Source organism: Leucoraja erinacea, chromosome 34 (assembly GCF_028641065.1).
Source record: "Leucoraja erinacea ecotype New England chromosome 34, Leri_hhj_1, whole genome shotgun sequence".
NCBI lineage: Eukaryota > Metazoa > Chordata > Chondrichthyes > Rajiformes > Rajidae > Leucoraja > Leucoraja erinaceus.
The window spans coordinates 18,614,874-18,641,581 of NC_073410.1; the positions used below are offsets into that span (position 1 = coordinate 18,614,874).

General features: G+C 46.5%; 3 non-coding genes across 3 annotated transcripts; 1 reads left to right on the forward strand and 2 right to left on the reverse strand.

Annotated features, from left to right (window-relative positions):
* Positions 1–12,012: 12,012 nt before the first annotated feature.
* Positions 12,013–12,085, forward strand: trnav-uac (transfer RNA valine (anticodon UAC)). The gene has a single exon. It is a non-coding gene; the product is annotated as a tRNA-Val (tRNA).
* Positions 12,086–17,364: 5,279 nt separating this feature from the next.
* On the reverse strand, positions 17,365–17,437 carry trnav-aac (transfer RNA valine (anticodon AAC)). The gene has a single exon. It is a non-coding gene; the product is annotated as a tRNA-Val (tRNA).
* An 832-nt stretch (positions 17,438–18,269) lies between these two features.
* Positions 18,270–18,342, reverse strand: trnav-aac (transfer RNA valine (anticodon AAC)). The gene has a single exon. It is a non-coding gene; the product is annotated as a tRNA-Val (tRNA).
* Between the last annotated feature and the right edge of the window lie 8,366 nt (positions 18,343–26,708).

Below are 26,708 nucleotides of genomic sequence, written 5' to 3' on the forward strand. Positions count from 1 at the left end.
ACTTCAAACTGGTAAGTTCTCGTTTAATCTTACTATTTTACTTCGGAGTCACGTGAGTGACTTCGTGAAGATTTCAAAGCTCTGTGATTTCAAACCGTGTAACAGCTTATATCACTCGCTGCCGAAGCCTTTGAGGGAGGAAGCGTGTTATCATAATCAATCAATGATTCTGCTTATAGAAAAAACCAATGGTATTTTACAATAACACTGAAGAATTTTAAATGCTCCCCTTGGCTAATTTGAATATTTGCAGATTGGAATCTTTCTGCAAATAAAAACAGGTTTTGTCAACAGTTTATAATAATTTATTTCTCTGAACGTTTTACCCCCACTATTCTGCTGTAGCCAGGATGTGGTTTACAGGCACGTCCATTCTTTTGCCGTTGACGTGGAAGCTTCTCCTGTGGGATGACAACTTTATACATGTTAGTTTTATCCCAGGAGCTTTAACCTGCTTGAGCCATTTCAAAAAAGGCTTGTTACCCGACCACAAGGTGTTTTGTGACCAACCCACAAGGCTTTTCATCTCCCTCGCATAATTAGGTTGTGTCTATGTAAGGTAATAGGGTCTTGGCACATACCGTGTTTTCTGGCGGGTAGCCCGTTTTTTATGACTGGATAAAGTGTTCCTGGTCTGGTTTGACCATTCCCTGAACAAATGATAGAGATCTGGTCTGAAGCTGTGAGCATGGTGTCTAGTGGAAAATAGGAGTAGTGACTGGACACTCTGTGCTGCTCCATGTGCCTTTAACATATGTTTTTAGTGCATAGAAGGTTCAGGTTTAGGACTCTGGCTGGTGGGATCCCCTGAAGTGTGGTTAACCACGGTGACATCCCATATATAGGTGTACCTAGTCTAGGGGTTTAGAGTTTTAATACCCTTTAAATTTACCACCAGCCAGTGACCCCATGGCCTGTTGTCCTGTAGCTGTTTTGAAAAAGAACAGGCAGGGCAATTCTAGCTGTGTTGATGGCACTGTAGCCGAATCCTTCATCATGATGAAGGTTCTCCAGGAATTCCAGTTCGTAGTACCTGTATCGGATGAGGAGGTTTTCCCCTTTATCCTTGCAGTACTTCTCTTGATGCTGGACAAGTGTTGTAGTCCAGTGGATGTTCAAAAGGATGCTGACATGGTGTTGATTGTTCAGTATAACAATCCCAGTCCCAGAGGCTTGCGCAGAATCTGCAGCTCAGGAGCTTATTTCTCATGGCACAGTTGATTTGTGCCCGGCTCCGATATTAATAATTCTGGGTACTGGAAAAACAACATCCAAGTTTCAACAGCCATGTCATGGCGTGAAGTGAAACAAGGGCTGCGTAAGTCCGTCAGGTACTATCAAATACCTGAAGCAGAATCCTTTTGTACTGTGCGTTGTTCTCGATTGGTGAGGCAGAAGGGAAAAATACATAGAATTAATTTCACCAATGCAGCGTGAACGCATTTGTCTATCAATATTATAAATACATTCTTGAATGACAACATGACCTATAAGTCAGAAAAGTTAATATATATAGCTGACGATCTTTCTGCTGGAACTATCTGTCCCAGAGAATTTTTTTTTTTAATGAGGATTCCACTGGCCCAGGGTCTGGTTTCCCCCCGCGACATACATAGGACATCCCCGAACACCTGGTGATATAGCGTTAATGCAAATAATCGATATCAGTTTCACATTCCATTTTAATTGTCATTGTCAGTGTACAGTACAGCGACAATGAAATGCATTAATATCTGTTGCATCATTTAGCTTAATAGTTTTGTTAACTTTATATGAAAACATCTAATTGATGTAGTCCTTAATATTATGTGACCTGGTGTCTGTCACTGTATTTTTCTTACCGCCCAGGTAAGTTGTTGATAGTCAAATACATCTATGGATATACCATTGCCAAATTGGTTTGACCAACTTCTCATATGATACCGACTTTATGCTGCCATATGGTTAATATAGGCCACCTCCATAGTGTAGTCTATTTATACCCATACATGCAAGTGCTTTAAAACTCATAAAATTCACCCGAACATTTTTTAGATAATTAATGCCCAGTATAAGTGGTAACCCCCACCACTGTCTATCTGATATTACTTCAGTGGGTAACTTCATGAGATGCTCAATGACAACGTATATGTTGTTTTTGATACTAACATCTGAATGATGTAGACAGAAATGGTACCATTTTTTCCCAATTACTCTGTTATTTGTCGAGTAGTTGGTAGTTTGACCATTACTTTGTGCTTGTTTGTGCCAATTGTCTCTTGGCATCCTTATAGTTACGTGGACTGAATTAATATGAAAGCCAAGATAGTCCAAGAAAGCGCTCTATATGCTGGTAGGAACCAGACCCACCTACCTCCATGGTTATTGGCGGTTTTGTGTTTTCTGTTTTCTGAGTGCTTTTGTTCTGAGGATGTGCTGGCGACGTTGGGGGGGGCGCATTTTCCAGGGGGTCCGCGGCGGGCCCTGATCTAAAAGATCTTTGGGGATAGTGCGGCCCCAAGCTTTCACCAGTCCCATATTCTAGACATAGACTGGTGGATGCCGTGAGGTGCTGCTGTTAGGGTATCGAAAGTCGTGGTTTGCTCGTCCCTTGGCCTGCCCTCATGATGCCGAAGGTGTTTGATACCTCTTCGATCTCCTTCAGCTTTTTGTTCAGATCTCCCCCAAATAGCAGTGTATTTCCCTTCAGAAATTATTTAGTTCGAATCGTGTTGATCTCTTTATCTCCACAGAACAAGCATAGGCTGTGATAGCTGACATCAGGAGCCTTCGGATCCGCTGTAGCTTGAGTTTTTATGCCCGCATAAGGGCCCCCACAACTTCCAGATTTTGCTGTTTTAGGCTTATTCCCCTTAAGGGCCTCATAGTTTTCTGGTGCTGTATATTCTTGCTGGCTGCCATTGTTTTGGCTCCGGCAGTGCTCCAGCCCGTGGGGTTGCTACGAAGCGGTCCACGACACCCAACAGCTGTTCCTGATCCTGCACCTCATGCATACTCCCGATTTTGTCCGCCTGCCCCATTTGCAGACCAGCCCTGCCCTGGTCACCAATGCTAGCCTCCTGCTCCAACCCGTGGTATGAGGGTAGCAAAGGGCAGTGCCTGAACGACACTATGGAGGAGGTGCCTGTCCTGTCTCGCCGGGAGCGCTGCTGTTCCCGGTGGACCTTCTCCTCCAGGAGCAGCTAAGTGCAGCTCAGGCGGCTGTCTCTCACTGCTTTGGTAGAGACATGTCCCCCTCCGACGAATCGGAGACGACCGGCCGTTTGGCTTCCTGGCCGCTTTCCCAGTCCGCCGTGTAGGCTCTGGCGAGACTGGCTTGGCTCGGTCTCAGGGATAGCGAAAACGCTCTGCGAGCGACGCTGCCGCCGGTTGCTGCCCCGCTGGTAGAGTTGGAGCGGGGCAGTTTCTCTTTGCGAGTTTTTTGCGTTGAGTTCCTGAAATCTGTAATAAAACACAACTGCAAACTCACCTTTCCAATGCCCAAGAGCCGCTCCTGCAGCTCAGGCGGCTGTCTCTCCCCCTCCTGGGTGGAGAGACGTCCCAGTCCGATGTCAGCTCCACCGCCGGGTTTTACACACATCCAGCCCGCTGCTCAGGTGCTAGCGGGCTGGCTCGGTCGCGGTGTCGGGTTTGCGGACCGCCCGCTAAGCGGTCCACCCCTGTTTGCTGCCCAACGACGTCCTTTCGTCCAGCGGGCAGGGCCTACCCCCCCACCCCCCCCGTTTGCCCCCCCCCCCCCCCCCCCCCCCCCCCCCCGCCCCCTCCCCAAGCCCGCTGTGGTACGGATGCAGAGTGGGAGGGCTTTTGGCCCCCACTTGCAAGCCTGCTAACCCATTTGCGCTAGCGCCGGGCCTTGTACTCGCTCTCTTGGCATAGCTCCCTGATGGCCCGGCCTCTGGATGGCTGGTCCGCCCCCCTCGCCCCCCTGTCGGGTGCTCTTGACCCTCGGTTGCGAGCTATTTCTCCCGAGGGCGAAGTCCCCCCCCCCACGTTGTTGGCCCCCTCCCCTGAAATCCCCTTATAAAGCCCCATGTGCCCCTGGCCCCCCCCCCCCCAGCCAGCGCCCCCCCCCCCCCCCGGCTTCGTGAGGAAATCCCCCCCGCCTGGGTGACTAGGCAGTGCGTGCACTGACCCCAGTCCCCGTCGAGTCCCTCCCTTTACCCTGGGTTCTGGCTCCACAAACGCTGCAGCCAGACATGTCCCCCCCCCTGCCTCGGACCTCAGCGGGCCTTGGCTCGGGCCGCGCGTGTCCGTTTTCCTGGCGCGACTGTTTGGCCGCGCAGGGTCGGGTAGCAGCACAGCGGGGCGCCCAGCAGCTGCAATTTCCCCCCCCGCCAATGCCCTAGCTGCTGCAGCTCTCGGCTGCTCCTGCCCGGTCCCCCCCCCCCCCCCACCACCCGGGGAAGGCTCTCACATCCAGGTCTCTTCTAAGCTGGCCTCGGTGAACGTCGGAAGTGGACCGGTCGCTAGGCGCACCTACCGCCAGGCACGCATGGCTGACCCCCCCCCCCCCCCCCCCCCCCCCCCCCCCCCCCCCCCCCCCCCCCCCCCCGCCCCAGCTGCGCTGTTGCCCGCAGCTTAGTGCTGACGGCTTGATGCAGAGTCGGGAGCGGGGCGCTGATTAGCGGTCCTCGCTCTCTCTCTCTCTGCACTCGGGCTGCTGCTCACCTGCATTCGGGCTGCAGCGCACTCCACGCCAGCACTGCACAGTGGGTCCCCCTAACGGCTCCGCAAATGTCGGAAGCCTCCTCCCGCCCGCCTGCCTGCCTCACCTGGACAGTACTCGCGAGCGAGCGAGGACTGAGGGGACCCCAACGCAGTGCTAGCGCCGTCTTCCTGCGCTCTCAATGTCGCCCCGGTGGAGAGTTTACCGGCACCGGCACAGCTCCCATTCATGGTCCGCCGGCGCTCTCTCTCCCTAGTAGCGTCTTTCCTCCCCTCCCTCGAACGGAAAACTCCTCCCGGAGTCCAAGGGGGCCGCTTGCACGCCCTGCGGGGAACAAGCAGACGCAAAGGGGCTGTAACAGTAAAGGTAAGTACTTACCTAAACTTAGATTTTCTCTCGTTTCTTCGGGAGCCCTGACTCCCGGCTGCCGCTTTGCATGTCTGAAACGTAATGCCGCAATGCGTCCTGGGGCGGGCTTCTTCACGAAGTCACTCACGTGACTCCGAAGTAAAATTTCAGGTCATCCAAGTAAGATTATTTTATATTTGTTTCAGAATGCTTCAATCTATGATAACTGAAAATTTCATTCAGTTCTCTTAATTTTTAAGAAGGTTATGGGCTTTTGACTGTCCACGATCACAGCTTTTTTGTTATGTCCATAGAAAATCAATAGGGAACAAGATGCTAATTTCCGAGTATGAAAATGGCCATAACTGTTTTATTACTTGAGATATGAAAGTGAATTAGGTGTCAAATTAAACTTCGTGTTATGCTTTATCTGATGGGATAAATTATAGACTTGATTTTTTAAATCTCAAAATTTTGTAACATTGCTACAGTATAGGGCTCTATACAGTACGGAGCCGCTGGCTTTGACAAGTCAAAACGGCAGTTGGAGGGGTGGAAGGGCGTTCCCCCATAACGGCAAGTTTTAAGCCTGGACCAGCAGGTAAGTGATACTGCGGTCTTTATTGTTCCCATACTGTTCCACAGGTGGGCGAACATGCACAAGGCAAAGAAGTCGTTAACAATGGAGGTAGGTGGGTCTGGTCTCTTACAAATTATAGGAAGAATGGATAATACACACATTGGTGGGAGATTACACTCTTTGGGATACATGGTGTATATCAACTACAGACACTTATATCCTAAGCAGTATCCAGGGATATACCATTGAATTGTGCAAAAGGGGTAATGGGTAAACCCAACACGATTGGCTGGAATATGTGTCTTATTTCTTTACCAAAAACAAAATAGATGGTGACAGTCGCATCATCATCGAATTGACCAAATTGAATACATTGCACTATATATTCAGTACAAAATAGGAACTGGTAACTGCTAAAGAACTGATTTCCAAAGGCTACTCCTTGGCTAGCATTGACCGAAAAGATGCTTACTATTCAGTGCCGACACGGAATGATCACAAACGTTATTTAAAAAAATTCAACTGGATGGGGCAGCTCTGGCAGTATAGAGCTCTACTAAATACATAATCATATGATCATACTAATTGTGGGCTTAACTTTGCAGTTGGCCTAACTAGCTGTAACAGCCACCATACAATTGGGTGAAAACTGGGGTTATCATCCATCCAGTTAAATCTAAACTAACGCCTACCAACATAATGGATTATTTGGGGTTCACTATTGACAGCTCACATGTCGGTGATGACAAGGCTACAGTCTTAACTGAGGCCTGCAACAACCCCACTGACATCAGTGAACCGTCTATCAGATTGGTAGCAAGGGTAATTGGCACATAGTGTCTGCCTTTCCAGCCACACGTTTTGGACCTTTGTATTACCAAAAATCTACAAAGGGCAAAAATACAAACACTCAAAGTTAATACTGGTCATTTTGACAGACCAATAAGTCACCAATCAAAGCTTATGGAATTAAAATGGTGGAGGGAGAACATTCGGCATTGTTCCAATCCTATCGTTATCAGCAAACCCTTAGTGGTGCTACAAACTGATGCCAGTGCGCTTGGTTGGGGTACTACCAATTTCCATCTCCATCTGTGGAGGTAGATGAAAGGCCCAGGAGGCATCATTATCACAGACACTGGGCATAAACTACATGGAAATGTGGGGTGCGTTCTATGGCCTAAAGTCATACTGCTCTGGAATAAATCACCAGCGTGTTAGACTACAGAGTGACAATCTGACTAATACAATTTGGTAATGGTGTATCCAGAGAAATATTTGAATATCAGCTACCAGGTAACCCAAAATTCAGTGACAGACATCAGGTCACGCAAATTCAATAAAACAAGACTTAATCTCCAGTTACCAAACTGTGTTTCTTGGGAACCAGACCCTGGGACAGCAGGGACAGATGCTTTTCAATGCAATGAGGGGGAAATTGTTTATCTATGCATTCCATCCTTTTCTGCATTATCAGTCGGGTATTATGGAAAATACAACAAGACTCAGCGTCTGTTAATTGGTAGTGCCGATTGGCCTACTTAACCATGGTTCCCTGTTGATACTCGACATGGGTTTTAACCATGTACCTTTAACCATCCTGAAACAACCAGATTATTGGTTCATCCCGTAACAGGGGAACCCATCCATGTCAAATACAACAGACCTATCAATTTGTAGAGTCTAAAGAAATCTCTACTGCAACTGGGACTGGCAGACCGAACATTGAACATTATCTCAGCGGGCCACAGACAGTCCACCAAAAAACTATATCTGGTATACATCAGGAAATGGGAGATATATTATCACAGAAACAACATCACCTACAGTTCGATGAACATAACGTCGGTTTGGGAATTCCTGGCAGGCCTCCATTATGATGAGGGGCTCAGTTACAGTCCCATTAACTGCGCCAGAAGTGCCCTTTCAACATATCTATGACGAGGATCAGAGCATCATTCGGTTGGGACTCACCCCTGGTAACCAAACTTATGAGGGGAATTTTTAATATCAATCCCCCAAGAACCAGGTACTCTCTAAAATGTGATATGAGTATCGCCCTAACGTTGCTAAGGAATTAGTCTCCAGCAACAGCTCTGTCCCTGCAAAGACTGACGCACAAAACAGTCATGCTGATGGCTTTGGTCACGGGTACAGTCGTACATCAGTTAAGGCTGGACTATATGACTTCTTCAACAGGAATATAACGTTTCCTATTGCGAATTAGTCAAACAGAACAGACCGGGATCATCAGGCCTCAAAATAGAATTTAGGGATTACCCTACAGATATCGTCTCTGTATAATAAGACAATTATTGTTATATATGGAGAACACCAAAAACATCTGAGGCTATGAGATGGCACTACTAATCAGCCACAAAAAAAAACACAAAAAAGTTTTCGGTTCAAACTATTTCCAGATGGCTGAAACAGGTTTTAACAACAGCTGGGGTTGATACTAACATATTCAAATCATATTCCACCAGGGCTGCAGCTACATCGGCAGCTATGGCGTTGGATGTACCAATTAACCAAATCCTCGAAACAGCAGGATGCATCAGGGTAAAATGTTCCAACTATTCTACCACAAACCAGTAGTTAAACTGGAACTTTGCAGAGTCAATTTTAAGTTCTACTAGACCAAGTGCAGACCCGTGGGGTAGAGAGGGAAGGGGGTGGGGAGAGAGGGATGGGTGGGAGAGGGATAGGGGTGACGAGAGGGAAACATAGAAACACAGAAATTAAGTGCAGGAGTAAGCCATTCGGCCCTTCGAGCCTGCACCACCATTCAATATGATCATCCAACTCAGTATACTGTACCTGCCTTCTCTGTACTCCCTCTATGGCAACAATGTATTTGAGCATTGGGCATTGTGACATCACACGATGGAACGTTTACCAGGTGCTGGGGCTCCTGCAAAGGCATATGTAAATGAATCCATTCCGATTGGACATATGTGAACATTGGGCATTGTGACATCACACGATGGAACGTTCACCAGGTGCTGGGGCTCCTGCAAAGGCATATGTAAATGAATCCATTCCGATTGGACATCTGTGAGCATTGGGCATTCTGACATCACACGATGGAACGTTCACCATGGGCTGGGGCTGCTTCTATTGGTGAGAAGCCAGTTTTTTTTAATATTGGAGGGGGGGGGGGGGGGGGGGGGGGGGGGGGGGGGGGGGGGGGGGGGGGGGGGGTGGATTTGATTAAAAAAATGTGTACATAAACACGACGAAATGTAATCAGGAGTGGATACTTTGAAAGAAAAGTGAAATCTCTACCGAAATGGAAAACATCTCGGAGATTCTACGTCTGGTTTCAGTGTAGCAAGGAATCAAAGGAAGAAAGGCGGCCGGCAGCTGGACGGACGCCGGACGCCGGCAGGCACACAGTTTTATATAATAACTAGACCAAGTGCAGACCCGTTGGGTCTGTTTCCCCAACGGTGTTTGCGGGGGGGGGGGGGGGGGGGGGCGGGCATCACACTCACATTAACCACCCCCCCAAACACACAGGTGGGGGGAGGGGAGGGGAGGGAGAGGAGAGGAGGAGGAGGAAACGGGACAGATTTGGGAGGGAAAGGAGAGCGGAGTAGAGGGTGAGAGAGGGGGATGGGGAGAGAGATGTGGGGGGGGGGGGGTGGGGGAGGGAGGGGGGAGAGGGGTGGGTGGGAGAGAGGGGAAAGAGTGGGGAGGGAGAGTGTAGGGGGAAGGGGAGAGGTGGAAGAGAGTGGGGAAGGAGGAGGTGAGGGGTAGGGGGAGTGATGGAAGAGGGGACATAGGGGTAGGAGGAAGGGGGCGGGTGGAGAGAGGGAAATGGGGCGGGGGAGGGAGGGAAAGGGGTGAGGAGAGGGAGCGGGATGGGTGGGAGAGGGGTGAGGAGAGGGAAACGGAAACATAGGAATTAAGTGCAGGAGTAGGCCATTCGGCCCTTCGAGCCTGCACCATCATTCAATATGATCATGGCTGATCATCCAACTCAGTATCCTATACCTGCCTTCTCTCCATACCCCCTGATCCCTTTAGCCACAAGGGCCACATCTAACTCTCTCTTAAATATAGCCAATGAACTGGCCTCAACTACCTTCTGTAGCAGAGATTTCTAGAGATTCACTACTCTCTGTGTGAAAAATGTTTTTTTCTCATCTCTGTCCTAAAGGATTTCCCCCTTATCTTTAAACTGTGACCCCTTGTTCTGGACTTCCCCAACATCTGGAACAATCTTCCTGCATCTAGCCTGTCCAACCCCTTAAGAATGTTTAAGAGGGAACTGCAGATGCTGGAGAATCGAAGGTTACACAAAAAAGCTGGAGAAACTCAGCGGGTGCAGCAGCATCTATGGAGCGAAGGAAATAGGCAACGTTTCGGGCCGAAAGCCTTCTTCAGACTGATCGGGGGCGGGGACAAGAAAGGGAAAAGGAGGAGGAGCCCGAAGGCTGGGGGATGGGAGGAGACAGCAGGGGGGCTGAGGAAGGGGAGGAGACAGCAAGGACTAACACAATTGGGAGAATTCGATGTTCATGCCCCCGGGATGCAGACTCCCCAAACGGAATATGAGGTGCTGTTCCTCCAATTTCCGGTGCTGCTCGCTGTGGCCATGGAGGAGAGCCAGGACAGAGAGGTCGGAGACGGAGTGGGAGGGGGAGTTGAAGTGCTGAGCCACCGGGAGGTCAGCTTGGTTGTTGCGGACCGAGCGGAGGTGTTCGGCGAAACGATCGCCCAACCTCCGCTTGGTCTCACCGATATAGATCTGCTGACATCTAGATGTCAACCCTTAAGAATGTTGTACGTTTCTATAAGATCCGCCCTCAATCTTCTAAAATCTAGCGAGTACAAACCGAGTCTATCCAGTCTTTCTTCATATGAAAGTCCTGACATCCCAGGAATCAGTCTGGTGAACCTTCTCTGTACTCCCTCTATGGCAACAATGTCTTTGAGCATTGGGCATTGTGACATAACATAATGGAACGTTCATCAGGGGCTAGGGCTAGGGCTGGGGCTGTGGCAGCTTCTATGGGTGAGAAGCCAGTTTTTTTTCAAACATTGGGGGGGGGGGAAGAAGGATTTGATTAGAAATGTGTACATAAACACGACGAAATATAATCAGGAGTGGATACTTAGAAAGAAAGGTGAAATCTCTACCGAAATGGAAAAGATCTCGGCGATTCTGCGTCTGGTTTCGGCGTAGCAATGAATCAAAGGAAGAAAGTCGGCCGGACGCCAGACGCCGGACGCCGGCATCCACACAGTTTTATATATTAATAGATAGATAATATAATTTTACCCCATAAATAGGGGTTATAATTTGTTGTTAACAATTTATCAACGATTTCAATGTTGGATTCATGTCTAAACATGTTAACACAATTCCTCCCACAGTCAATTAAGGCAGATGTGCTGCACGGACTAGTTTCCACGGCATGAAATCACAGAGCTTTGAAATCTTCACGTAGTCACTCACGTGACTCCGAAGTAAAATAGTAAGATTAAACGAGAACTTACCAGTTAGAAGTTTGGTCGTTATTTTATGAGGAGTACGTTGAGGGAATACGTTCCCTCTGCTCCCACGCTTGATCATGTACTCAACTGGTATTTTCTTCTCTAATCTTACTATGTTCCGTCATTACAGTTATCTGTGATTTCACACCACTGCTTTGAAGAATGACACGCATGCGGCCTGGCGGGGTTCTTCACGTATTCCCTCAACGTACTCCTCATAAAATAACGATCAAATTTCGAACTGGTAAGTTCTCGTTTAATTTTACTATTATAGACCAGTTAGTCTGACATCGGTGGTGGGAAAGATGCTGGAGTCAATTATAAAAGTTGAAATAGCCGCACATTTGGATAGCAGTAGCAGGATCGGTCCGAGCAAGCAGGGATTTACGAATCATGCTTGACTAATCTTCTGGAATTTTTTGAGAATGTAACTTGGAAAATGTCAAGGGAGAGCCAGTGGTTGTAGTGTACTGGGAATTTCAGAAACCATTTGATAAGGTCCCACATAGGAGATTAATGGTCAAAATTGGGGCACATGATATTGAGGGTAGAGTGCTGACATGGATAGAAAATTGGTTGTCAGACAGGAAACAAAGAGTAGGACTTAACGGGTCCCTATCCGAATGGCAGGCAGTGACTAATTGGGTACCGCTAACTCGGTGCTGGGACCACAGCTATTTACATTATACATAAATTATTTAGATGAAGAGATTCAAAGTAACATTAGCAAATTTGCAGATGACATAAACCTGGGTGGCAGTGTGAACTGTGAGGAGGATGCTATGAGAATGCAGGGTGACATGGACAGTTTGGGTGAGTGAGCAGATGCATGGCGAATGCAGTTAATGTGCATAAATGTGAGGTTATCTACTTTGGTAGCAAATACACGAAGGCAGATTACTATCTAAATGGTGCTTCTGTAGTGTAGTGGTTATCACATTTGCCTTACACGCGAAAGGTCCCTGGTTCGAAACCAGGTAGAAACATTCTGAAATGTCGCCTTGAGGGTTAGATAGTGCTCGAGGGGCTAGTGGAATCAAGGGATATGGGAAGAAGGCAGGCATGGGATATTGATTGGGCATGATCGCAATGAATGGCGGTGTTGGCTCTAATGGCCGAGTGGCCTCCTCCTGCACCTATTTTTCATGTCTCTATGTGTCAAGTTGGGAAAAGAGGAAGTACAGTGGGGTCTGGCGTCCTTTTTCATCACAGCAGGCAGTGAAGAAAGCGAATAGCATTTTGACCTTTTTAACAAGAGGAGTTGAGTATAGGAGTAAAGGAGTCTGCAGTTGTATAGGACCCTAGTGAGACCACACCTGGAGTATTGTGTGCAGTTGTAGTCTCCTAATTTGAGGATTTCTTAATGGAGCTATTGAGGGAGTGCAGAGTAGGTTTACACAGTAATGCCCCTGGTCCACTTACTTGCGACCTCCGGCAACCACCTTCAACTAACATCGCAACTGGCTTGAACTAAAAAATTACCGATTTTGAAAACGGCAACCTATTTTTAGTCGCAGCCGGTTTTGAATTTTTTGAAATAGTCGCCGGAACATAGAAGAAGCGGAACCCACTTTTGACCATTAGGGAGACTGACCAAAACCTCCGGGAACCGCATGGAAACCTTGGGTGGGGCGCAAAGTCTCCAAAGGTTTCCGTTCAGGTTTCCTAAGTGGGACAGGGGCATTAATTCCCAGGATGGCGGGACTGTCATATGCTAAAGATCGGAGCGACTGGGCTTCTAAACTCTGGCGTTTAGAAGGATGAGAGTGGATCTTATTGAAATATATAAGATTATTAAGGGTTTGGACACGCTAGAGGCAGGAAACGTGTTCCCGATGTAGGGGAGTGCAGAACCAGGGGCCACAGTTTATGAATAAGGGGCAAGCCATTTAGAACGGGACAAGGAAACATTTTTTTCTCACAGAGTTGGGAGTTTGTGGAGGCAGGTTGTCTGGATACTTTCAAGATAGAGGAAGGTAGGCGCTTAAAGATAGCGCAGTCAGGGGATTCCATTGTTTAAAAAGGGTCCTAAGATAAGATAGCAATTATAGACCTGTTAGTTTGACGTCAGTGGTGGGCAAATTTATGGAAAGGATACTTAGAGAAAATATATATAAGCATCTGGATAAGCAGGGTCTGATTAGGAACAGTCAACATTGATTTGTGCCTGGAAGGTCATGTTTGACTAATCTTCTTGAATTTTTTGAAGAGGTTACTAGGGAAATTAATGAGGGTAAAGCAGTGGATGTTGTATGTATGGACTTCAGTAAGACCTTTGAAAAGGTTGCTCATGGGTTAAGAAGGTTCAAATGTTGGGATATCAATGGTGGAGTAGCAAGATGGATTCAACAGTGGCTGAATGGGAGATACCAGAGAGTAATGGTGGATGGCTGTTTGTCAGGTTGGAGGCCGGTGACTAGGGGGGTGCCTCGGGGATCTGTGTTGGGTCCACTCTTTTTTGTCATGTACATCAATGAGCTGGATGAAGGGGTGGTAAATTGGATTAGTAAGTATGCAGATGATACCAAGATAGGGGGTGTTGTGGATAATGAAGAGGATTTCCACAGTCTACAGAGTGATTTAGGCCATTTGGAAAAATGGGCTGAAAGATGGCAGATGGAGTTTAATGCTGATAAATGTGAGGTGCTACACCTTGGCAGGACAAATGAAAATAGGACGTACATGGTAAATGGTAGGGAATTGAAAAATACAGTTGAACAGAGGGATCTGGGAATAACCGTGCATAGTTCCTTGAAGGTGGAATCTCATATAGATAGGGTGGTAAAGAAAGCTTTTGGTATGCTAGCCTTTATAAATCAGAGCATTGAGTATAGAAGCTGGGATGTAATGTTAAAATTGTACAAGGCATTGTTGAGACCAATTCTGGAGTATGGAGTACAATTTTGGTCGCCCAATTATAGGAAGGATGTCAACAAAATAGAGAGAGTACAGAGGAGATTTACTAGAATGTTGCCTGGGTTTCAACAACTAAGTTACAGAGATAGGTTGAATAAGTTAGGTCTTTATTCTCTGGAGCGCAGAAGGTTAAGGGGGGACTTGATAGAGGTCTTTAAAATCATGAGAGGGATAGACAGAGTTGATGAGGACAAGCTTTTCCCTTTGAGAATAGGGAAGATTCAAACAAGAGGACATGACTTCAGAATTAAGGGACAGAAGTTTAGGGGTAACATGAGGGGGAACTTCTTTACTCAGAGAGTGGTAGCGTTGTGGAATGAGCTTCCAGTGGAAGTGGTGGCGGCAGGTTCGTTGGTATCGTTTAAAAATAAATTGGATAAGCATATGGATGAGAAGGGAATGGAGGGTTATGGTATGTGTGCAGGCAGGTGAGACGAAGGGAAAAAAAGTTGTTCGGCACGGACTTGTAGGGCCGAGATGGCCTGTTTCCGTGCTGTAATTGTTATATGTTATATGTTATATGTTATATGAGAGTGGTAGCGGTGTGGAATGAGCTTCCAGTGGAAGTGATGGAGGCAGGTTCGTTGGTATCTGATGATGGTTTATGCATGCAACTTATAATGTAGCTACCTCAACACCACTAACCCCGCCCAGCCATATCAGTATAACTGTGATATCCTCCCCTTGTTCCTCCCCTTTGGTTCCAGTACGCCTGAAGACTAGATGCAGTCAGTGCTGGGACGTGTGTGACATGTGCTTTAATAAAAGACTCAGTAAAGGTCACAGTGTGTCAGACTTGACTCCTTTACATGGTGTCAGCAAGTTAAACGCGCGCCTCCTGTTTATCGGGTTTTATTTGTCCCTAGTGTAACTAGTGTTTAATTCCCCATTTATTATGGCATCCTCATGCCGAAAGCCCTCTCCCCTTGTCTTTGACGCTGACATTGCGGAACGCTGGGCTACTTTCGTGATGGACTACAACCACTTCGTCAACATCGTGCACATAATGACCCAGATGCGGTCAAAGCTTCCCTCCTGCTGAACCTTGCCGGTCTCGACGCTATGAAACGAGCTCAGGCTTTCATCTACAATCCAGCGGTCCTGGATGACAACGACCAGGTCGTCGAGCCGGCGGAATCTGCCAATGACCCGGTATGTCTCTTACGCAAGTTTGCGGAGATTTGTGACTTGCCCTCCAACCGCATATTGGAGCGGGCTAGATTTTTTACACTGAAGCAGCAGCCTGATGAGCCTGTTGGATGTTTTATCGCTGACCTGCGCTACCTTGCTCAGCGGTGCCGTTTCGAGACCATGCGTGACCAGCTCACCAGAGGTTTCCTTGTCACCGGCATGCTAGATCAGAAGCTACGTGCTCATCTACTGCAAAGACCAGACCTCACCCTGACTCTGGCAATGCATGCATGCCGTATTGCTGAAGTAGTTGCCCCGCCACATGGGCAGAGGGGATCTGACAACCAGGCTATTAATCTGACTGGCGTTGCTATGCCCCGTCGCAAGCAAGACAACTTTCGCCCTACGCTGCGGCCCGTTCATGCACCTCGGGTCCCGCTTGCCAAGAAGTGCCCCAACTGCAATTATGTCCACTCCATGCAGTCGCAGTGCCCAGCATTTGGCAAAGCTTGTAATTTCTGTAGGAAGATGAACCACTTTGCAGCTGCCTGTCGCTCCCATGGGAACGTTCCCCCAGCATCTAGACAATTCTTAAACAACCTTCAGCGTTGATAATGAACTCGATTCCCAGTCTTCTGTCGACACTGCCCCCGACTCTGAGCCCAGCATTTCCATGGGAGATACTAGTGTTCACACTCTCCTTCATAGCCGATCTCGCCTCCCCGATCCTTCTGTCCTCATTACTGTCAACAATAAGTCCTTCACCGTGAAGCTCGACATGGGGGCGAAGGTGAAAGTTATGTCGACATCACTATTCAAACAGATAAGAAATAATGAGCTGTTGACTGCTGATCGCTCTATATTGCGTGCTTATGGGGGAGAGGAGCTAACACCTGCGGGGAGGGCCACCTTCCATTGTGTGCTGCAGAAATCATCCCGTGACCTGTCGTTTTTTATTCTGGACTGTGACTGTGTAACTCTATTGAGCAATCAAGCCTGCCAGGATCTCGGTCTGGTGTCTTTCGACCGTACGGTCCACGAAGTGCGAGTGATGCTGAATCCACCCTCCGAGCACCCTGACCTCTTTGATGATCAGTTGGGGAAGCTGCCACTTGTATACAAGATCGCAACTGACCCCTCGGTAGTGCCTGTGATCCGTGCCCCACACAGGGTGTCGTTTGCCATGAAGGGCAAGGTTGAAGCTATGCTGAAAAACATGGTTGACATGGGAGTGCTGGAACCGATCCCACCGAGTGGGTCACCACCATGGTCGCCACCATGAAAAAGGAAGGAACAAGAGGAGGATATCACAGTTATACTGATATGGCTGGGCGTGGGTAGTGGTGTTGCGGTAGCTACATTATAGGTTGCATGCATAAACCATCTACACTACCGAAACAGATCTGACATGTTATACACAAATTCAGTTGAGTTAAACTATGAATTTAAGTAAGGTATATTTGTCTGAAGATATTTGTCGACCCGAAACATCACAGATTCATTTTCTCCAGAGATGCTGCCTGTCCCGCTGAGTTATTCCAGCGTCCCACCTCCACAGTCTCGCGGAACACGGAGATTTAAAAATACGGATGACAAAAACTAGGGGTAGGATGTCCCCCACCTCTCAAAACATTGGGGGGGGGGAGGGGTACATGTCCCCTCTGCCCACGCCCCCCCCCCCCGGATTTTCCGCCCCTGTAAGAAACAAATCATAGGTGGCACGTTGAGTTGTCGATCTTTACACCAAGTACTTTGGCCGCTGTTGTAAAAGGAGAAAGAGCACTTGCTTGTTACGTTTGGACCGAACAACCCAGAGATGGTGCCTTACCCCAGCAATTTGTGCCTATCCCAACGTGAACTATTGCGGATCTATGATGTGCATCGAACACTATTAGAGGCAGAACAAAGACATCGACAAATACATCAAGTCCCGGCAATGCCTCGGGATAGGAGCTGGGAAATGGCAGGAAGAACGTCAAGGGGATTATGTGTAGAAACTGCAGATGATTGTTTACACAAAATAATACAACGTGTTGGAGTAACTCAGCAGTTCAGGCAGCATCTTTGTAGAACATTAATTGGTGATATTTTTCGTCGGAAACCTTCTTCTGACCAGATGATGGATGTGGGTGGAGCAGCAGCTGCTGTGTTTAATTGAAACTCGTCCGCTTGTCACCGTGTCACATCACCTGATTTCAGTAAAAGCAATATTTCATAATGTTTCTGCCTGGTTTCGAACCAGGGACCTTACGCGTGTTAGGCGAACGTGATAACCACTACACTACTGAAACACAGTCCCATGCTAAATGTTGACTGGAGTATCAGATCGCGAAGCAGAATCCGTACCCCACACTGTCATCCGTAACTCTCGTTGCCTGACGACAGGTCGCTTCTGGGTCAGCGGCCAGACAGTTGAAATCAAAGATCCTATAGCGGAGTAAGATGGACTTCTCCTACGCAAAACGCGTAGTGCGGTCATGGGCAGATTCATGGGTAATTATATGACCCATTTTCCTAACCAGCTTCCGCCATCTTGCTTCCATCATCTTGCTCTCATAGGCTCTCTATGAGGGTCATAGCTGCCCTGACATCTGCACTATTGAGGCATCTCAGATGACCTCATTTCTCTATTCAATACGACTTGCTCCTCCATCCTGGATTCTGTTGCTCCTCTAAAAATGAAAAAGCCTTGGCCTAAAGGCGAGCCGTGGCTCAATTACACCACCAGAGCCCGAAAAAAGAGAATGCAGAAAATCAGAACCGAAGTACAATATTTAGCATGGGATAATGTTTCTGTAGTATAGTGGTTCGCACTTTCCCCTGAGACGCGAAAGGTCCCATGTTCGAAACCAGAAACATTCTGGAATCTCGTTTTTCGCGAAATCAGTTGATGTGACATGGAGACAACTGGACGATTCTTCAAATGAACACAGCTGCTGTTCCATCAGAAGCCATAGCCCTCCTCTGGTCTGAAGGATGTTTCCGACCCAAAACATCACCAATACATGTTCTCCAAAGAAGCTGCTTGAACCGTCGTGTTACTCCTGCACTTTGTCCAAAAATAAAGCACTGTTCCTCCAATTTGCGATGCGGCCTCAATTCAGTAAAACCAATATTTCATAATGTTTCTGCCTGGTTTCGAACCAGGGACCTTTCGCGTGTTAGGCGAACGTGATAACCACTACACTACAGAAACACAGTCCCATGCTAAATGTTGACTGGAGTATCAGAACGCGAAGCAGAATCCGTACCTCACACTGTCATCCGTAACTCTCACTGCCGGATGACAGGTCGCTTCTGGGCAGGCACGTGCTGTGAGTAATTACTCAAGGTAGGCAGTCAGTCGGATATTAAAGAAAATCTTAAACCGCGCATGCGCAAATTGTTCTCTCCGTAAAAATAAAAAATAAAAATAAGTGACAATTTAATTTGCCCAAAGCTTCTAAATCTCCTTCATTTTTTAATTACTGAATTGGTGGTGGATGGAGGATGAAGGCAGGTGGAGAGATGGTGGGGAAAACGGGAGCACACCGGTACAAGTTGAATCAGTTGTCATCTTACTGATGACAATACTAATTCAAGGGACCAATTAGAGGGAGAGTTCCTTTCACAACGTGTGGTGAGTCTGTGCCAGGAGTTACTTTCTAATCTACTAGCAGTCTGGTTTCTGCCTTATTTCTTTCTAAGTTATTTTTCTATCCCTAGTCTAAATCAACCATGCCTGTTAACTATTTCCTCACAATCCATCCTTTTCTTTTTGCTACGCACCCTTGATTTACACTATCTCCTCCTTTTCTAATGCTAGCAGAAGGTTCTTCACCTCCCTATCCTCCTCTCGTAGGTCATACTGTGGTCTGAGGGCCATTATGGTGGCTGCACTGTTCTTCGTCAGGGCTGTTTCTATCAATCGCTGAGCCAACCCCCGTACGCAGGGAATGATACAGCATCCGAACAAACACAGTAACCCCACCATGACTATCACTGATGTTAGGGCAGATGTAAAGATATGCTTCCATTTCCCAAACCAGGAGTCTAGAAACCCGGTCCAGGAGGTGTCAACTCCAGAGTTCTCAGCCAATTCGATAGACGGAGAGGTGAGCCCTGCTAGGGCTCTTGACACTGACCCATCCGGAGCAGTGTTGTTGGGGATGAATGTGCAACATTGTTCGCCAAACATTACACACACCCCTCCCTTCTCAGCCAGTAGCATGTCCAAGGCCATGCGATTTTGCCAGGCCATTTGGCTGGTAGCTGTCAGTTGTTCCGCTAATCCTTCAACTGCATCTCGAGTGTAATTTATAAAGCGTTGTTGATTGTAGTATAAGTAGTTGATCCAGTCCACATTTTTATTAATTGTGGACCACCAGAAGAGTATGGACTCAAAGCCCGCAGCTATCTGATTTCTGGCTTTAAATTCATCGGGTACCCCTCTTGGCACCCCTATCGCATCTATATAGATGTGTGTGTCGAATGATCCTCTCACCTTTCTCTTTTGTCGTTGTCTTCCTTTATTGAGTTCTACAGCATGTTCTATTGCTATGGTGAAGGGCATCATCAGTTGTATGAGGGTACAGGTTCCGGTCCATGACCCCGGTAACCGGGGCCACAGGGATTTCCTACCGCACCACCACCAGACATCGGCTCTACTGACTATCTGCTTTTTCAGCCAGGAGCTATTGAAGAGTGGCCCCTGTTCCTCAGCCGTTATGTTATACGTCGGATTGCAGTTGAGCACCTCCCCCATGTCCTGTCCCTTTGGGTTATTTCTTGTATAGCACTCAAACCCCTCCTCCCCAAAAGGAATGGTAAATGGAGGAGGTCGAGGATCTTCCCTTCGGCCCTTCGTATTGTTGTTGCTGGCCGGAAATAGGTAATGATAACTCTGGCATATCTCATTTTTTTGTAAGAGGGGATTCGTGAATAGCTGTAGTATACATGTCATAGCCCTAGGTGTTCTATCCCAATTCAGGGGAAATGGTACTGGGACCAGCTGAGGCCTAGCTCCGGCGCAGGCGTAACAATTGGTTCGTTGCATACTTCTGGCTGTGTACATCATCCAGGCAAGCCAGGTGTTGGCTCCTTTTCTTGGTGTTGGTATTCCCTTCTCATATAACTGCCTTAATCCTGTTTCCCCTGCTACTATCATTATCTTCAGCTTCTTAGACTCATTTTCCCTGGTGACATTGCTGACTACTGGTGGTGCAGGTGTTGCCCCGGGATCCCTATTCTGACTGTCATCTATCTTGAACACCTCTCCCCTATCCTCGTATATTACCTTCTTCCCATCTCCTTCTATCTCAAACTTCAGACATGCGTCCTTCCCTGTTTTATCTGCACATATCCAATACCCACCACTTTCCTGTATTTGGACACTCTGTATGCTCACATATATGCGTCCTGGCAATTTCTCGTTCGGGTTTTGATATACTCTCCACCTATCAGTTTGATAGGTGGTCCGATGCCACCCATATTTTGATGAAGTAAACACCGCGTGCCAATCTTTACAGGGATGGGTGCATACATACATTGTATAGCCGCACCACCTTTTTCCTTTACATACATTAAATTGGATGGTGGTGGACCTTCTATTTTGTGGTATTGTGATTTTTATGCATGTTACATTACTTGCAAGTTGGGTAACCACCCAACACACGACCCACCAACACGAAATCTTCATTTTTCCTGCGGGTTCTTGGTAAATATTAAAGTCAATGGTTCTTCTCCTTTGCGCACTGTCCACGGGCTGATATCGTCTGGTGGGGCCTCCACAGGACCCTTAACTCGACGTGCGTGTGTCCACCCTTTCTCTTTTGTTCGTACTGCTGTCTCCGTGATTAGTAATACCAAGTAGGGTCCAGTCCACTTAGGTTGCAGCTTTTCTTCTTTCCACGTTTTTATTAATACCCAGTCTCCAGTCTTGACTGAGTGAATTGGAAAGTCCAGTGGTGGGCTCTGGGCCAGCAATCCTTTAATTTTTAGTTCTGCAAGAGATTGGGACACTGCCAGTAAATAGTTCCTCAGGAACACATCGTTCCCTTGTATTGTTGGGACTCCTTCTATCTTCCCTAAGTATGGGAGCCCGAATAACATTTCATATGGAGATATCCCTATGTCTTTTCGAGGTGCCGTTCGGATTCTCAACAGGGCTATCGGGAGGCACTTAGTCCAGGGGAGTCTCGTTTCCTCTATCAACTTGGTAATTTGGGTCTTTAAGGTGCCATTCATTCTTTCCACCTTTCCTGAGCTCTGGGGATGCCATGGTGTATGCAATTTCCATTCTATTCCCAGTGCTTCACATATCATTTCATGTGTTTTTGAGGCAAAATGGGTCCCTCTATCTGAGTCTATTGTTTCCACAATCCCATATCTGGGTATAATTTGTTCTAATAATATCTTGGCTACCGCCTGTGCGGTGGCAGTTGCCGTGGGGAATGCCTCTACCCATCTGGTGAAATGGTCCACTACCACTAACAGGTACTTCCATGTTCGTACCCGGGGCAGCTCGGTAAAATCTATCTGTATTCTTTGGAAGGGCCTAACTGCTAATGGTTGTCCTCCTCCTGGGACTGCTCTCATGATTTTCTTATTAATTCGCTGACATATCGCACAGCCCCTTATGACCTGTTTGGCCATGGTAAACATCCCACAGCAAGCGTAGGTTCTGAGGAGGGTGTCACAGAGGGCTTGTGTTCCCCAATGACTTTGTCCATGTAATCTCCCTAATAACTCCCTCATTATTTCTTTGTTCAATAGCTGCTTTCCATTTGGTGTCCACCATTTCCCATTTGAAGTACGCTGAGCCCCCATTTCTTTCATGTTTTCCTGTTCTTTCTCACTAAAGATAGGTATCTTTTCCTCTGGTTCCCTTAACGGTATTAGTGACTTCATTTCTACCATCTGTTCTGTGGCTGCTCTTTTTGCAACCTCATCCACTGCCCTATTTCCTCTGGCCTCCAGGGTGTTACCCTTCTGATGCCCTGCCACATGTGCTATGGCTATTCGTTCTGGTTTTTGCAATGCTTCCAGTGTCTGTCCTATCAATTGCTCATGTGCTAGTTCTTTACCTCGAGTTGTTATCATTCCTCGCTCTTTCCAGATCTTCCCAAAGGTGTGTACTACTTCAAAAGCGTACTTTGAATCGGTATATACTGTTCCTTCCTTCCCCTCCAATAATTCCAAAGATCTCATTAATGCATATAATTCACAAGATTGAGCTGACCAACTACCAGGCAGCCTGCCACTTTCAATTTCCTCCATAGTTTCCCCGTTCACTATACCGTACCCACTATGTATTTTTCCATCTATGCACCTGGAGGATCCATCTGTGAACCACCGGCTGCCCTCAGCCAGAGGTTGCTCTTCTAAGTCTTCTCTACTTTTTGTCTGTAAATCTATTATTTCACTACAGCAGTGTACTGGGCCCTCTTCCTTGTCACCCTGTTTCTCTGCTGGATACAGGAATTGGGACGGGTTAAGGTTCTTATCCGTAATTATCATCAAATCGTCTTTTTCCATCAGGATGGCCTCATACTTTAAAAGTCTGGAGTCTGTTAACCATCTGTTGGATTTCTGAGTGAGTATGGTTCTTACTGTGTGTGGTGTAGAAACAACCAGAGTGCCTCCAAAGGTTAATTTCCTACTCTCTTCCACCAATATTGCGGTAGCTGCTACCGCTGGTATGCATCCCGGCCATCCCTTTCAGACTGGATCTAATATTTTTGAGAGGAAGGCCACTGGCTGTCGATTTCCCCCTCTTTTCTGGGTGAGTACCCCTAGTGCCACCCCCTTGTCTGAATTTACAAACAGGTGGAAAGGTTGTTCTACTGAGGGCAGAGCCAACACGGGAGCAGTAATCAAACTGTTCTTTAATTTCCCAAATTTCACCTCCTGTTCTGGAGTCCACTGAACTTTGTCTTTTTCTTCTCCCAATTTATCATACAGGAATTTTACTTGTCTGGAGTAATCATCTATCCACAGTCGACAGTATCCTATCAATCCCAGGAATTTTCGGATCTCTTTCTTATTCTTTGGCAGTGGTACTCTCGTGATCCCAGCTATCCTTTCGGGGTTTAGTCGTCTCTTTCCTCCACTTATCAAATGTCCCAGATATTTTACCTCTTGTTTCACAAATTGAAGCTTGTTACGGGACACTCTTAAACCCTTCCTTCCCAAGAAGTTTAACAGGCTTATTGTGGCATCCCTCACTTCCATTTCTCTTGCTCCTGACAAAAGGAGGTCATCCACATACTGTAATAGTTGCGTTTCCCCGTGACCTGGGAAATCCTCCAATACCTGCTCTAAAATTTGGCCGAATAAATACATGCACCTTGTCTTCAGGTTTAAAGGGTCCTTCCTCCTGGTCCATCTCCGACAGCTTTTACTTTATCTGTTCATAAATAGACTTGTATATCATTATTAACTGTTTCATATACTTTTTTAATTCTATCTGTAACTGTTCCAAACTCCGTCCCTTGCAGGAACTTCTCCATTGTATCACCTGCTGGTTAGTTTGCATGCAACATTTCTTCAGTGCCAATGGCAGAGCATTACACAAATCTTATTTATTTTAACCTTCAATGTTCCATTTATTCTTTTCATCAAATGAAAACAATCCGTTGTCAAAGCTGATTTCTGTGGGTTTATCAAACCTCTTAATTACCTTATTCAGCATAAACGACACTACAGTGCTCATACCTAGATCGATTCAGACTTACCCTGGACATCTCTTCCAGATGCTGTTTCAGCTGCTTTGTCTGCATTTTAATTTAACTTCTTTGACATGTACTTTTTCCATTTCACCATACAATTTCAAAATTTCCAATCTAGTCTGAACTATATCCTGCCTTTCCCAAGGTCATCATCTGCTGTCTTATATTCTGAAGTATTTCTCTCTCTTCACTTGTGGAACAAACCAACACATTGTCCACATCAGCAAATACTTTCTAAGGGTATACCATATAACCATATATCGAACCTGCCTCCACCACCTTCACTGGAAGCTCATTCCACACAGCTACCACTCTCTGAGTAAAGCTGTCTGGCTCTCTCTCTCTCTGTCTGTATCTCTGTGTCTGGCTCTCTCTGTCTGTATCTCTGTGTCTGGCTCTCTCTCTCTATCTGTATCTCTGTGTCTCTCTCTCTCTCTCTCTCTCTGGCTGTATCTCTGTGTCTGGCTCTCTCTCTCTCTCTCTGTCTGTATCTCTGTGTCTGGCTCTCTCTCTCTCTCTGGCTGTATCTCTGTGTTTCGTTGTCTGTATCTCTCTCTCTCTCTCTCTCTCTGTTTCTCAACTTGAATGTCTACCATAAAACAACAAACCATAAAAGCTGGTCATGTTTCATCAATTAACTTATTCCAATTATTTCAATCCATATTCACCATTATTTTAAATGTCCAATTCCTAGCAGTAGTAACAATTTTCCAAATTAACTTTACTGACAAGAAATCTAAAAGAACATCAAGAAACGATTAAAAGAAAATCAAAAGCTGATTTTTACAACTTCCCTTTTTCAGGTTACGAGGATACAAAGAGTTAATTTTACAGCTTGTTCGCAATCCAATTTGAACTACAGTGGAAATCCTCGCTCCAGACACTGTGTTCAATTTTACAACTTGCTCATTCCAACCTTTCATCTTACAACCATTCGTTCCAAACCGGTTTTTCCATACAAATCACATTCGTTCCGTTCTTACTTCAAATAAGATTATTCATTTTATATTTTCTCCCTGTCCTGCACTCTTGTCCCCGGCCTTTGCCGTCTTCTTATCTGCTACTTTCGGGAGTAACTCCCTCATCATCCTGTCTCTCTCTGTTCCGTATTTACTGTTTTTCTACTGCCTGCAACATAATCTTTACTACTTGTTTTTCACTTCTGTGAAAAGGAATTGATCTAACTGTTCTTGTCAGACCTAAAGGATCTTCAAGGAGGCTATTTAACAAACCCCCTTCCCCCTCAGGGTCCTCTCCTAGGTACCTCCCTCTGGGGTCTAATTTCAACCGAACTTATCTTCCCCTTCTGCCCTTTGACTCCCCGTCCTGTTGGCCGGGTGATCTTCGTCCACCGCGGCCCCTGTCTTCTCTTTCCTTTGGGTATTTTGGCCCCCTCCGGCTCTGCATTTGTCCCAACGGACTATACCTTATCATGTTGGCTCCTCCAACCCCTGGATATTTCCTGCCCTCCAGGGTCCAGCATTTGCCCCAACGGACTATTGGGCAGAATGCGGGGATTTGGCCCACAGCCTTTTCCCCTCCCTTTTTCTTAACACCGTGTTTAATTACCTTATTTATCATAATCATATTCTTAATACCATGTTCATCATATTCTCAATACCGTGTTCATCATATCTGCTTTGCCCGTACAAGGTCTTAATTTCTACAGAACTTCTTATCTTCCCCTCCCTTCTGGGTACCTTACAGCCCCTGAATCCTTCAGGGCGTCAACCACAAGGTCTTTCCACAATCGCCCAGGAAGTACTTTATTAGTCGTTGTTCCTACCTGGGTTCTGTGCACAGAAATTGCTCGATTGATTTTTCACGATTTCCAACTACTCCCACTTCTTTGCCGAGTCTCTGCGTGGTCCGGATACTACTGCTTAAACAGCTGAAGGCAAGCAAGGAGTCTGAGACCGCTGAACTCAGCAGGGTGCACCTTCCCTTCGTCCGTCTACTCCCGTCAGCTGTCCAGAGTATTGGATCCCGGACGAGCCCCCAAGTTGTGAGATTCAAAAATCACAAATGCTCTTGAGACAAATTCAGACAAAGAAGTGTTTTTATTAATTTCATATTCTGCAGAATAGGTGCCTCTCCTCTGATGTCCCCTAGAGGCACACCGAAGATGGAGATGCTTTTTATCTTTATACATTTCATTTCATTATTATCACATTCTCATCCCTCCCCATTGAGCTTCTTCCAATCATAACATAAAGCCCTGTTTCCCACGAGAACGTCTGGGAACGCCCACCTAACGTCAAATACACCTCCCTTATCATGCATCGCATGTGCATTTAAATTAGGCATCTTGTCATAGTGGGTGTGTGTACATATTCATGTAATCTCATCAAGCATGCGTAGTTGAGCGTGACTTCGTGTCCCTTTCCCCTTCGTTCTAATTTCTTTACTATCTCCTGCTGAAGTCTTTCTACTGCTACTTTTTATCTAGAATTTCTCTCTGTTCTTATATCGTTACTTTCTAATCTACTAGCAGTCTGGTTTCTGCCTTATATCTTTCTAAGTTATTTTTCTATCCCTAGTCTAAATCAACCATGCCTGTTAACTCTTTCCTCACACTTGCCCTATAGTGTGAACCTTTCCTTCCTTCATCACAGACTTGTCCTTCAGGGGCATTGGGATTCTAATGACAGGAAATGACAGTTCATTAAGATAAACCTGATAAGAATCATTCTCACTCTGCAACTCCTCTATGATGGATCAAAATGACAGTAATAGATAAATTATATTCTTTACTCAGTGCTTTCTTTAAATCTGCAACACCACTTTAAATGTACCAATGCATTTCCAAGCAGAAATATAATCTCGCAACCCTTGCCTGACATCTTAATTCCTA